This window comes from Bos mutus, chromosome 11, assembly GCF_027580195.1.
Source record: "Bos mutus isolate GX-2022 chromosome 11, NWIPB_WYAK_1.1, whole genome shotgun sequence".
In the NCBI taxonomy this organism is placed as follows: Eukaryota; Metazoa; Chordata; class Mammalia; order Artiodactyla; family Bovidae; genus Bos; species Bos mutus.
Window position 1 is genome coordinate 45252667 of NC_091627.1, and position 14281 is coordinate 45266947.

Genomic DNA, 14281 nt, shown 5'->3' on the forward strand with positions numbered 1-14281 from the left:
ATCACAAAACACTATTAGAGGAGGCTGATTTTATTTGAAAACCAAAATTATTTTCAACATTATTCTTCATGGGCAGAATCCTCTAAGGAAAGGGTATTTTTTAACTGAAGGAAATTAAAATATTTTAAAGTATTTTTGAAAATTTGGGGGTGAGGCAATTTTTGGTTATTTTAATTATTGGTATGGGTGAGGTATTGCAACAAGCAAGTGGGCAGAAGTAGGACGGCTCAGTTCAGTCGCTCAGTTGTGTGCAACTCTTTGCGACCCCATGGACTGCAGCACGCCAGGCCTCCCCGTCCAACACCAACTCCTGGAGCTTACTCAAACTTATGTCCATTGAGTTGGTGATACCATCCAACCATCCCATCCTCTGTCGTCCCCTTCTCCTCCCACCTTCAATCTTTCCCAGCATCAGGGTTTATTCCAATGAATCAGTTCTTCCATCAGGTGGCCAAAGTATTGGAGCTTCAGCTTCAGCATCAGTCCTTCTGATGAATATTCAGGACTGATCTTTAGTATGGACTAGCTGGATCTCCTTGCAGTCCAAGGGACTCTCAAGAGTCTTCTCCAATACCACAGTTCAAAAGCATCAGTTCTTCAGTGCTCAGCTTTCTTAATAGTCCAACTCTCACATCCATAGATGATTACTGGAAAAACCATAGCCTTGACTAAATGGACCTTTGTTGGCAAAGTAATGTCTCTGCTTTTTAATATGCTCTCTAGGTTGGTCATAACTTTTCTTCCAAGAAGTAAGTGTCTTTTAATTTCATGGCTGCAATCACCATCTGCAGTGATTTTGGAGCCCCCTAAAATAAAGTTAGCCACTATTTCCACTATTTCCCCATCTATTTGCCATGAAGTGATGAGACCAGATGCCATGATCTTAGTTTTCTGAATGTTGAGCTTTAAGCCAACTTTTTCACTCTCCTCTTTCACTTTCATTAAGAGGCTCTTTAGTTCTTCTTTGCTTTCTGCCATAAGGGTGGTGTCATCTGCATATCTGAGGTTCTTGATATTTCTCCCAGCAATCTTGATTCCAGCTTGTGTTTCTTCCAGTCCAGCGTTTCTCATGATGTACTCTGCATATAAGTTAAATAAGCAGGGTGACAATATACAGCCTTGACGTACTCCTTTTCCTATTTGGAACCAGTCTGTTGTTCCATGTCCAGTTCTAACTGTTGCTTCCTGACCTGCATACAGGTTTCTCAAGAGGCAGGTCAGGATTCTTTTTCTGAATCCTGAAGAGAAGAGAAAAATTCTCTTTCTAAGAATTTTCCAGTTTTTTGTAATCCACACAGTCAAAGGCTTTGACATAGTCAGTAAAGCAGAAAGATGTTTTTCTGGAACTCTCTTGCTTTTTCGATGATCCAGTGGATGTTGGCAATTTGATCTCTCGTTCCTCTGCCTTTTCTAAAACCAGCTTGAACATCTGGAAATTCACGGTTCACGTACTGCTCAAGCCTGGCTTGGGGAATTTTGAGCATTATTTTGCTAACGTGTGAGATGAGTGCAATTGTGCAATAGTTTGAGCATTCTTTGGCATTGCCTTTCTTTGGGATTAATATGAAAACTGACCTTTTCCAGTCCTGTGGCCACTGCTGAGTTTTCCAAATGTGCTGGCATACTGAGTGCAGCACTTTCACAACATCATCTTTTAGGATTTGAAATAGCTCAACTGGAATTCCATCACCTCCACTAGCCTTGTTTGTAGTGATGCTTTCCAAGGCCCACTTGACTTCACATTCCCGAATGCGACAGTTCTATAGAACAAAGAACTTTCCCAGAACTTCCAAACTCCTGATAGCTATATAAGGGAAAAACTTACTTATAATTACTTGAGCCAGGGTGGTCCAGTGGTTGAGAATCTGCCTTGCAATGCAGGGGATGTGGGTTCAAATATCTTGTTATAGAACAAATTGGACAAAATTTTGGCTAACGAAATATAATACATTCTTGCATGGTACTGACATGTGCTGAATGTTTCAAGAATACCAAGTTTGGAATTTTTTCAAGAGCAGTTTACCATTGCAGGAAATCAATACTAAAAGAAACACCACTTGTGGTATTTTAAACATCAATATAATACACTTCTATCAGTTTTCATGGATAGCTATCTAATTCACAGTCATTTTGATACAAGCATCTGATTACTTTCCCACGATTTCCAGTGTACTAATGCCTGAGCACTTATATATTGAAATCTAATATATTATAAATCCATTTTCTTTATTGTTCCTTAATATGGTTTTAAACATTATACTTTCAATATTAGATGTGTAAATAGGTTGTATTGTCTATAAATTTTATTTCAGGATAATACAGTGGATGCTACAAAGCATTAATTTTTAAAAGAAGGATGTTTCTTATGAGATTGAGAACCATTGATCTATTAGCTTTAGTTCCCTAAAGACGAGAATTTAAATTAAGACAACCTATGACCAGGCAAAACTATGATTAAACAAAACCACAAATGCAGTGTGGTTAAGGTAAATTTTGGAAAATATGCTATGTTTAAGATATAATAATTTATCAATAAATTTTTACTATATGCCTAGTACTTGATAAGACTGAAGTAAAAAGAGGTGCGGCACAGGTCTATATGCTTTCATGGAACTTACAGGGTAGGAAGGAAACAAAGCAATAGTTAAAATAGTTAAAGAACTAAATGCCAGTTACTGTCTGAACATATGTGAAAATATAAACTAAGAAAACTACATCTAGTATATAGTTTAAAATATTTAATGTACTATAACTAAAATTATAAACTAATTATTTTTAAGATTTAAGAAAGGCTATAGACACAGAGTCATGACAGTTTACTAATTTATGATATAAATTCCTAAAGTTTTAAGTTGATATCAAAGATTATAGCCCTGTCCCTACGTAACATATACATCCTTTCATAAAGGAGGTTTTTTCAAAAGGAAGACATACTACTTACAGAAAACAGGTTCTGTCATATACAGGTGAGGCAACTGACTCATAGATGCTATTATAAACTTTCAGAAAATAAGAGTAAGCATAAATGAGCTATAAACCCATCATCAATCATCACAGAAAGTTACATCATTCTAAGAATTACTCTGACTCAGTGTAACAGACAAAAATGTTGCCTAAAGGGCAGTCCAGCTTAGAGCCTAGATTTAGTTATATGTAATAATACAGGAACAGCAGCAAAAATCTCTAGATTCTTTGTAAATTATCCTTTATTATCTATGTTCATTTGTAATCTGAAGCCATTTCCATTAACTTTTTCAACCTTATGAACACACCTCTAGATTGTTTTAGCAGTCAGTTGTGTTTTTTTCTTTACAAACATTAATCAATATGCCATCATGGCTAAGCATTCCTAAGATTAAGTGCGAAGTACTGCTGTAATCTATGAATAAGAAGATCTCTACAAATAAGATATCTTATGTTCCAGCCTACTTGGGACAATCGATTCACACCTGCTTTTCAGAGAAGATCATTAGTAGCGCCCTTTTTTCACTTTTACAGAGAATAATTACATGGACTCTATACCAATGAAGCCAAACATACAGGGAACTTTTATAAACTACATCTATTTTTCACTTCCCATTCATTCCTCACTTATAAAAATATTTGTTATATTTTATGAACATCCACTATAATTGCTAATAACTCCTAGAGTTCTGTCCATTTGGTCAGATCTAGCCCTAAGGCAGCTAGGGACCTGCCTCTTAGTGGTGGGATGATTCTTGGACGTCCCTGATTCCACCTCTGTTTGAACATCTTGTCATGCCTTGTAATGTTCTCCCATACCTACTATCATCCCAACTTCAGCCTAGCTTTGTCCCAACTCTTTCCATCCCACACATTTTTCCTCTTGTTCTTAAAAATCAGTTGTATTTCCTCATTCAAATCAAGTTAATGGGTATTATCTCCCAAATGTGAAAGACCGCTCTCTATATGTGGAAGATTTTCCTTTACAAAAAAAAAATGCTTGGTTTCCTTTAAAATCAAGAATAAGACAAGGATGCCCCGTTTTGCCACTTCTGTTCAACACAGTGCTAGAAACTCTAGCCAGAGCAATTAGGCAAGAAAAATAAAAGGCTTTCATATTTAAAAGGAAGAAATAAAACTACATCTATTTGTAATTTAAATGATCTTCTAGGTAGAAAATCCTAAAGAAGCCACAAAACTGTTAAGAGCTAAGAAATAAATGCAACAAAATTTTAAGATGCAAAATCAACAGATAAAAATCAGCTGTATCTCTACACACTAGCAATGAACAATCTGAAAAAGAAATTAAGAAAGCAATTTCATTCATAACAGTATCAAAAATAACAAAATACTCCTGATACCCATTACATGGGCTACATTCAATGGAATATTCATCCTTAAAAAAGAAGAAAATTCTGGCACACGCTACAATATGAAAGAACCTTGAAGAATTATACTAAGTGAAACAAGCCTGTCACAAAATGACATACATTTTTACTTATATAAGATACCTAAATAAGCAAATTCATACAGAAAGAAAGTATACTAGAGGTTACCAGACTCTGGAGGAAGGAGTTAACAGGAAGCCCTTGTTTAATGATACATAGTTTCTATCTGGGTGGTGACTGATGCATAGCATTGTGAATGTGACTAATGCCACAAATTCTATGGTTAAAAACAGTTAACCTGGAAAATTTATATTATACACATTTTGCCACAACAAAAAAGAACAAAAATTAAGCTTGAAATTGAATGTGAATTCATTCATCCATTCAGTCAGTCACTGACATTTTATATAGCACATATTATGTGCCAAGCACTTGGTTAGGTTCAGATCAGATTAGATCAGTCGCTCAGTCATGTCCGACTCTTTGCGACCCCATGAATCGCAGCATGCCAGGCCTCCCTGTCCATCACCAACTCCCGGAGTTCACCCACACTCACGTCCATCGAGTCAGTGATGCCATCCAGCCATCTCATCCTCTGTCGTCCCCTTCTCCTCTTGCCCCCAATCCCTCCCAGCATCAGAGTCTTTTCCAATGAGTCAACTCTTCACATGAGGTGGCCAAATTACTGGAGTTTCAGCTTTAGCATCATTCCTTCCAAAGAAATCCCAGGGCTGATCTCCTTCAGAATGGACTGGTTGGATCTCCTTGCAGTCCAAGGGACTCTCAAGAGTCTTCTCAACACCACAGTTCGAAAGCATCAATTCTTCAGCGCTCAGCCTTCTTCACCATCCAACTCTCACATCCATACATGACCAGAGGAAAAACCATAGCCTTGACTAGACGAACCTTTGTTGGCAAAGTAACGTCTCTGCTTTTGAATATGCTATCTAGGTTGGTCATAACTTTCCTTCCAAGGAGTAAGCGTCTTTTAATTTCATGGCTGCAGTCACCATCTGTAGTGATTTTGATGAAAAGGCACTGATAATATGCATTAGTAACATTAATAATTACTAAAATTTTTGAGTACTCTTACATGAACCCAACAAACTAGGTAACCACTATTATTATAATCCTCATTTTACTGATGAATAAACTGAAGCTTAAAAAGACTAAATAACTTGCAAAATATTACACTGCTTGACATATTCTCAACCATCATACTGCCAGTAAGAGTATTTGATACTATGAGAGGACATAGCAAGGCAATTAACTTATTCACCCAGGGTTTTATGGATATCTGACTAAAAACTTGAAAGCTGATTAGAAATTTGATAGGGGGAGGGTGTAAGTTGAAAAAGAAAATATTGCTAACAGTGGACGCAAAAAGTCTAGAAACAGAGTTCATTCAGAAAACTTCAAGCAGCATACTGAAAGTGGACCTTAGAGTGCCAAAGGTGAATTATCAGAGATGAGATTGGAGTAGTAAACAGGACAGAGAGAAGGTCTGGTTTGGTTTTATCCACTGTGGGATAAACAACCACAAGTTTAGGGTTTAAAACAGCAACCATTTTGTTTTATCTCATTATTCTGTGGATGGATTGGGCTCAGTTAGGCAGTTCTACAGCTTCATGTGATGTCACTGAGGCTAAAATTATCTGGAAGTTTCCAGGGCATGGAGTATATAAGATGGCTCTCTCACAGGTCTGTCATCTTGATAGGAACTTCTAGAAATCTGGGTTCACATTTACGCTGGGATGTCCAGGCCTTCCTTTTTTTTCATGTACCTTCAGGCACATTCTCTCCATACAGAAAGATGGAGTCCTAAAGGAGACTATGAAGAAGGGACATAAGAATAAAAACCAGAAGAATAGAGGATCACAAAAAACAAGAGGAAAAAGTATTTCATAGAAGAGAAAATTACTACTACTGTCAAATGCTGCAGAAAGATTAACTATGATTAAGACCGAAAACTGTTCCCTCAGATCACAAACATATAAGTTATTAGTGACTCTGGCAAAAGCAGTCTCTGGAGCAGAAGCTCCATTGTAGTGATGAATAGAAGGTGGAAAAGTGGAAATAACAAATAGAAAATTTTTTCAAGAAGCTCAACAGGTAAAGAGAAGACCATCTAGTGGTAGGTATGGGAGGACAAGAGTTCAAGAGAGGATTTTGTTTTTAAGATGGCAGAGGTTAAAGCATGTTTAAGTACTATTGGGATGAAACCAATAGTGAAGGAGAAAAAACTGAAGAAGCCAAAACAGGGGCTTCTGAGGAAGCAGAAGGGTATACAATACACAACACAGAAACAGATTATCTTGAGACAGGAGGCAAGAACCACTGTGCCTAGCACTGGACAGTGCTATGAGTGCACTCAGGCTGTAGGCATGGCAAATATATAGATATATATGAAACTCAGTCTCTTCGATGCCTTCTACAGCATTTTCTCAGTGAAGCAAGAAGTAAGGTCATCTAGGAAAAAGGATAGGAGGTTTGAGAAGAATGAAAGACATTTTAAATGGCCACTATCAGGACTAAGTTAAGAGTTGATTAGGAAAACATGAAAATATAACTAGAAATCTTGAGAACCAAAGGCTCGATTGGTAATCAAGACTATGGTATTTTTCAGTTGGCTTACCTGCATGTTGTCTCTTGCCATACTTAGTAATCAGGCACAGAGAATTTATAGGGATTGAATTGTACTGAAGAGGTAAATGGTATTAACAAGAAAATTACAAATTGTACCAACATATATACTGATAGGTTTAAACTATTCTGTTTTATTTGGCAAAGGTATCCACTGCAGTACTTCAGGTGCTACTGAAAGATGCTGCACAGCATTGCCTAAGTCCCCTGTAAACAGATCAGAAAACAATACTAGCCACCCTTGAATCAGTGCCTCTATTCAGAGCTCTAAGAATGAAAAATAATAGGAGCACAAACGTAATTTAAAATTGTTTAGCATTCACACAGAAAACAGGTGAAATGTTTTATGGATAGATTTAACACAATATATTTTACACATTTCTACGAACTACAAAATATAAATTATTAATGAGATAGTTTAAAATACTGAGTCTTGAAACTCAGGGTGAATCTAATACTTACATCATGCACTTGCATACATGCGTGCTAAGTTGCTTCAGTCATATCCCACTCTATGCAACCCTATGGGCTGTAGCCCACCAGGCTCCTCTGTCCACAGGGATGCTCCTGGTAAGAATGCTGGAGTGGGTTGCTGTGCCCTCCTCCAGGGGATCTTTCAGACCTGGGATCAAATCGGCATCTCTTACATCTCCTACATTGGCAGGGGGGTTCTTTACCAGTAGCACCACTTGGGACGCCCATACTTACATTCTATCTCCATCCACATCAGTTGTATTCCCATAGTACAAAGGCTACATGTGGCTAGTGGGTACCATACTGGACTGTGTAGCTCTAGATATTATAGTTGTATAATATCTAGAATTATGGCATCCTTGTTGAATTAACAGAGCCAATGAAGGTCCTTCTTAAATGCCATCATCCTACTCCTGCAGTCATTCATAATATATGCTTACAGAGACTGAGCAACTTCACTTTCACTTTTCACTTTCATGCACTGGAGAAGGAAATGGCAACCCACTCCAGTGTTCTTGCCTGGAGAATCCCAGGGACGGCGGAGCCTGGTGGGCTGCTATCTATGGGGTCCCACAGAGTCAGACACGACTGAAGCAACTTAGCAGCAGCAGCAGCATACTTCAGCTACAAATGTTCTGTTATTCCTAGATTCAGAATTTAGACACATGTACTGAAAACAGATCATCCAAGACAGAGCTTTAGTTCCCTACCAAGTTCATGCTGGCCACCTGTCTGGAAACCATTGGTATCCATCATTTGCTATCTAGGCTATTCAGGTGTGGCAGATGGAAGGCAGCTGCACAGACTAAGGCTTCAGCTTTCTTTACTAAGTTAGCTACCACTCACCTACTTATATCCCAGCTTCCAAGATTCTCCTGACATCTCCTCTCAAGTTCTGTTTGTCCTTTGGGCATTCATGCATTTCTTTACTCCATAATTTTCATTTTAATATGTTTTCAAGAGCATGACAATAAACACATGTATTCAACTGACCATATTTATCTGGAAGTTGCTTTTTTGATTAGGAGCTGATTTATTTTAAAATCCATAAATTCATCATCAAAAGATAACTTACCTGCAAATAGACAAACTTTTCAATGCTTCCTTAAGGATTTACTCTAATAAAAATTCCAGATATAAATAATATAAAATATTTTAATGAAAAATCAATTCGCTCTTATAACTTATCTACTAAGAACATTCTGTATTTGAAATAATCATGTTCATATGACTAATTAGTTAACATGAAAAGAAATATAATGTTATTGAACACTAACTCTGCTTCCTCCAGATGAACTGTAAAAAACTACCTAGCCTCAACTCAATTGTGTTATGCTTATGCTCTGCAAACCTTAGGTAAATATTTGTTCTCCAGTCATCAGAAGTTCTAATTTTTATGGGAGTCTACAGAACTAGTACAGGCAAGAACTGTTAACCTGTCACTGTCCTGATTTACCAGCACCTTACAGAGTAAAAAGCAAGCATTTTCAAGACAGATGTATTTGGTATTACAAAAACTTGTAGTAATAAACTATGTCATTAATGTGGTCTCTGAAATAGATAAATTTCTTCAGCAGTAATGTGAATTTCTTACTTCTTAAAAATAAATTTAACTTCATATTCTAAGTCCATTTGAAACATAAGTCAGCCTTTTAAAGATGAGGAAAACTCAATTTTATTTGTTCAAGATTATTTTTGCCCCATCAGTTAGTACTGAGCCAGAGCAACACATTCTAATATTTTCAGCTGGAACCCACTCAAATAAAACAGTCCATTGTACTCTTTCACGAACACTTCCCCCTGCTCACAACTCTTATTCAGTACATAGGCTCCTATTTTCTTTTTTAAGGTTAGCAAAATTCTTTAACTCAAGTATTTATTGAGTACTATTTTGTACCAGGCACCGCTAGATTCTAATATAATAAAATGTACTCTGTTTTCAAAAACTTCATAGTCTAGCATAGGAGACAGATATATAAGGTAATAAGTATAAAGCAATAAGTACTGCAATAATGGTATAAACAAAATGCTATGGGAAGCCCAGAGACAGGAAGGATTAATTCTTTCTGGGAATGGTGGTGGAAGGAATAGGATTTTCCCAGTGGGAATGGGTGGAAGGAAGACTATTCCAAGCAGAGGGAAGGAACAACATGAAAAAAAGCACAATGAAAGTACATAGCTTCTTTGGGAAACAATAAGTAGCCTGGAGTGGCTAAAACATGAGAGTCCTGCATAGTAATGGTAGAAATCATGTGAAGGAATTCGAACTTTTTGTTATAATTAAGGCAACGAAGAGCCACAAATGCAGGAAAGAGATGTGATTTGTGTCTTAGAAAGAAACTCTGCAGCAGTGTGAATGACTGACTAGAAAAGGGGGATAGAAGGAAGGCAGGAAAACCAATTAGAAAGGTATTATACCAGACTAGGTGGAACTCTGAGCAGTAACTGTGGAACTGGAGAAAAGGGAATGAATAGATTTTACATGCATTTCAGAAGCAGAATCACTTGGACATGATGGATACTGGGATGAGAGAAGGTAAGAAAAGAAGAATCAAAGATTCCACCATGTATTTTGGCTTGTATGATGATTAACAGAAAACAATAAAGATTTTTAAATGAGCTCTGAACTGATACGTTTGCAGATATTTGCAAGACATTCAAGTGGAAAGATCCAGAAGGCAGTTGGAAATAAAGATCTCAGCTAATGAGTATAGTCAATACCAAAAATACAGATTTTTGGAATTAGCAACATAAAAATGACATTTGCAGTCATGTGAGCAGATGAAGTTTCAAGAAGGAAGAAGAGGAACTATTGCCAAATACTGCATACTACAAAAAAGATGATAAATATCTATGACAAAACTTTTAAAAGAAATAATTTATAAAAAAATATGGAAGAATATTTTCATGATCATGAGGTAAGAAAGGATTACCTAAACATGACACACAAAAAGCACCAATCATAAAGGAAAAGATGAATACATTCAGCTACTTAAAAACACCTTAAGAAAGAAAGGACAATCCACATAATGGGAAAAATATATGCAATACATATAAGTGACAAAGGACCAGAATGCAGAATATGTAAAGAGCTCTTACAAATCAAAGAGAAAAGATAGACAATCTAAATGAAAAAGAAGGAAATTTAAGAACAGGCACTTCACAAAGGAAAATATCCAAATAAACAACAAATATAAAAACAGGGGCTCAATCTCACCACTAATCAAGAAAATACAAATTAAAACCATTACGTGTATTACTACACATCCAACAAATTGACAAAATTTTAAAATGCTAATAATACTAAGCTTTGGCAAAGATATGGAGTAACCACAATTTTCGTACACTATTGGGAATATAAAAATTTACACAACCAATTTGGAAAACTGTGCCAGTATCAAGTCAAGTTGAAAATATGCATCCCTTATGGCTCGGAAATTTCCCTCCTAGGATGTACTTGACAGATTTGCATCTTTATGTGCACCAGGATCACATAAAAGAATGTTCAGAGCAGCATCCTTGTAACTTTCCCAAACTAGAAATAACCCAAATACCTACCAACAGAATAAGTCATCTGTATGTATAACTGAATCACTTTTCTGTACAACTGAAACATTGTTAATCAACTATACTCAAATACAAAGTAAAAAGTTTAAATAAATTATAGTATATTCATACAATGGACTACTATACAGCATAAAGCAATAAAAGTGAACAATCTATAGAAACACACAATGACATGGATGAACCTTATAAACATAAGGTTAAGTGAAAAAAGCAAGTTAAGAAAGTAATTCTATTCATATAAAATTCAAAACAAATGCACACCGGTTAGGAATGCACGTACAGGTGATCAATTTTTTAAAAGAGAAATAAATGCAAGAAAACCATTACTATAAATGATAAGACAGCAGTTACCTCTGAAGAGACTGAAGTGATTGTAATGGGCAAGGAATACTCAGGGATTTCTGTGGTCCCAATAATGCTTTGTGGGCTTCCCAGGTGGCTCACTGGTAAAGAATTCACCTGCCAATGCAGGAGATGCACGTTATATCACTGGGTCAGAAATATCCCTTGGAAAAGGAAATAGCAACCCATTCCAGTATTCTTGCCTGGGAAATCCCATGGACAGAGGAGCCTGGCGTGCTACAGTCCACTTGGTCACAGAGTCGGCCACAACTGAGCATGCACACAATAATGCTCTACTCCTTGAACTTAGTGTGGTGATTTCATAATAAGTTGACAACTGATGATAAAAGATACATATACATTTTGTGGACTTTAAAATATATTTCATAACTTAAAATTTAATGAACTGAATTTGAAATGGTTTTACATCTAACAAAGGATGTAAGAGTGATAAGTAACCAAAAAGATCTTGATTCTAAAGATGATTAAGGAGATTAAGAAAACATGCTATGGAATCCACTTAAACTGAATGCCACATAAAAAGCAACTCTGTATCTTAGATAAACAACATTTAAATCTATTACAAGTCTGATGACTGGATTTCATTCTTTCATTCACTCAACAAACAGACCTACCATGTATCTTCAGCAGCGGCAAGCACTTCAAGTAAAGGAAAACTTAGTCCTATCTCTTATACCTTTCTCTCTCTCTCTCTCTCTCTCCCCGCCCCTCCCCCCTCTCTCTCTCTCTCTCGGACTCCCACTGACTTCTAATCCCTTTTGGAATAAAAGATTTAGCTATTATTGAGTGGAATACAATCTCAGGGCAGGGGGAGACTCTCAATTCCAAAATATACAAATAAAAAGGCATGCAGGAATTATCAGGTGCTGATCTGAGTATATGATGGTTCATGCCTCACACGAAGAAATACAGGGAGAAAAGAGATGCTAGCTTTTTCTTCTCCAAACATTAATAAGCACAAACAGACAAGCTTTCCTTTTCTACATCAAATAAGAGGAAAACTGAAGAGGTCAGTAGCAGGAATAGAAGCATGAGATGAATGGTTTTTAAAACCTGAAGAAATAATGATACTGTTTAAATAAGACTTGTTTGTTTGTTTTTTCAACAAAAGGAAACCAATATCTGTAAAGTAATCCTACCTATATTCCCCAACTTGTTAAGCATTTTTTAATTTGCGGAGTTAGCTCTGAAAAAATAAATTTTACCCTAAAAATACAGGATTTGCTTAGTGAGATTTAAAAAATTAAACTACAAACTTAAAAACCGGACGTTAGCATAGTTAGAAAAAAGATTCCAAATACCTGTTTACAAACAAATGAAGCCTCATTTACAGAGTCATTAATCTAGTCCCAATTCCATATCTGGTTTACACAACTTTCCCTTTATTAGACCCCCTGTAACATAGCAAAGCAACCTTCTGAGGAGCAAGAAAGGCTCAGCGAAGAATAAAAAACACTACTCATAAACATGAAACAAACAGTAAAAGAATTTTTAAATTACTTAGAAATTAAGTATTAGTAAGAAATTAAAAGGTGAGATAGACCTGGTATGACTAGTCTTTTCATTTAATGCTCTGTTAATATATTTCTGAACACTCATTAAATGATATTGAAGAGATGCCCAGAAAGATAAATGTAACAATATCCTAGAAAATAAATTTGTTACCAAAACTCAAATTTTACAACTTGAACTTAGATAAAGCACGTTTCGTTGACATCAGTCTGGCAATCTGATTTGTAAGTAATATGGTGTGTGGTTTTTTTCTTAATTAATTGTTAACATACTGAAATTTTTAGGTAGCTCCTATAGTCAAACATGGAATCTGAAGACTGAGTTCTGCCAAGTTCTGCCACTTACCAACTATGTGTTCTTGAGTAAATAATCAAACCACCCTAAGCTTCACACCAACCAACCTTATAAGACTTGAAAGCAGATAAAGAAAATAATATATGTGAACAATACTGTAGGGACTCCAAAGATGGGGAACTCAATTTCCTCAATATACTGCAAAAACTACTTTCCACAAATGAATACTTTCACTCATCTCTCATTATGGAAAAAATTAAACAGACAAAAATAGAGTGTAATGAAATTATATGTATTCTCACACAGCTTCAATAATTAAAAACTCATAATAATCTTATTTAATTTATATTCCAACCATTCCCTCTCTTCCTCTATTATTATGAAGCAAGACCCAGACATCATATTATGGCCTCTTTTCAGTGTATGTACAGGTATATGAAGTCCAACAGAGAGGTCTGAGGTACAGGTAAGGATTTGAGGGTCACCAGTAATGAAATCAAGAGTTGTAGCCACAGCTTTGGATGAGGTCAAATACGCATTGTTGAACAAAAAGAAGATATTCTTTGGGTGCCTCTTTGTCCTAAAATATAAGGCGATATAAAACACAATTTTTCAATGAATAAAGAAACACTATGGATTTTTTGAAGGCCTATAGAACTTTTACATCCTATGATTTTAACTGTTTTTCTGCCTTAAAAAGTGTCCTTATATATTAATAGTCACTATACTAAAGGATTTAGAAATATCCCTGGGACATAAACAGACATAATCTATGTTATATCAAATTTAAACACTGATATTAGAATTTATCTCAAATCTACTTTTTAAAGTATTTGAGAACTTCTTGTTCCTTTTAAATTTTCCTCTTTAAATTGTATAAACCCATTTTATACTTTCTTTTGTATGTATAATTCACAATAGTTTTTAAAATAAACTTTAAAAAGAAAGTATGATTCCTGCATTTAAATAGCTATGACAGATGATGGTATATCTTTATAAGCATTTCAAGTTTTGAAGAGACATAAGAATATTTGTGTACTAAAATATTTTATAAGCTCTTTAGACACCAAGTTGTT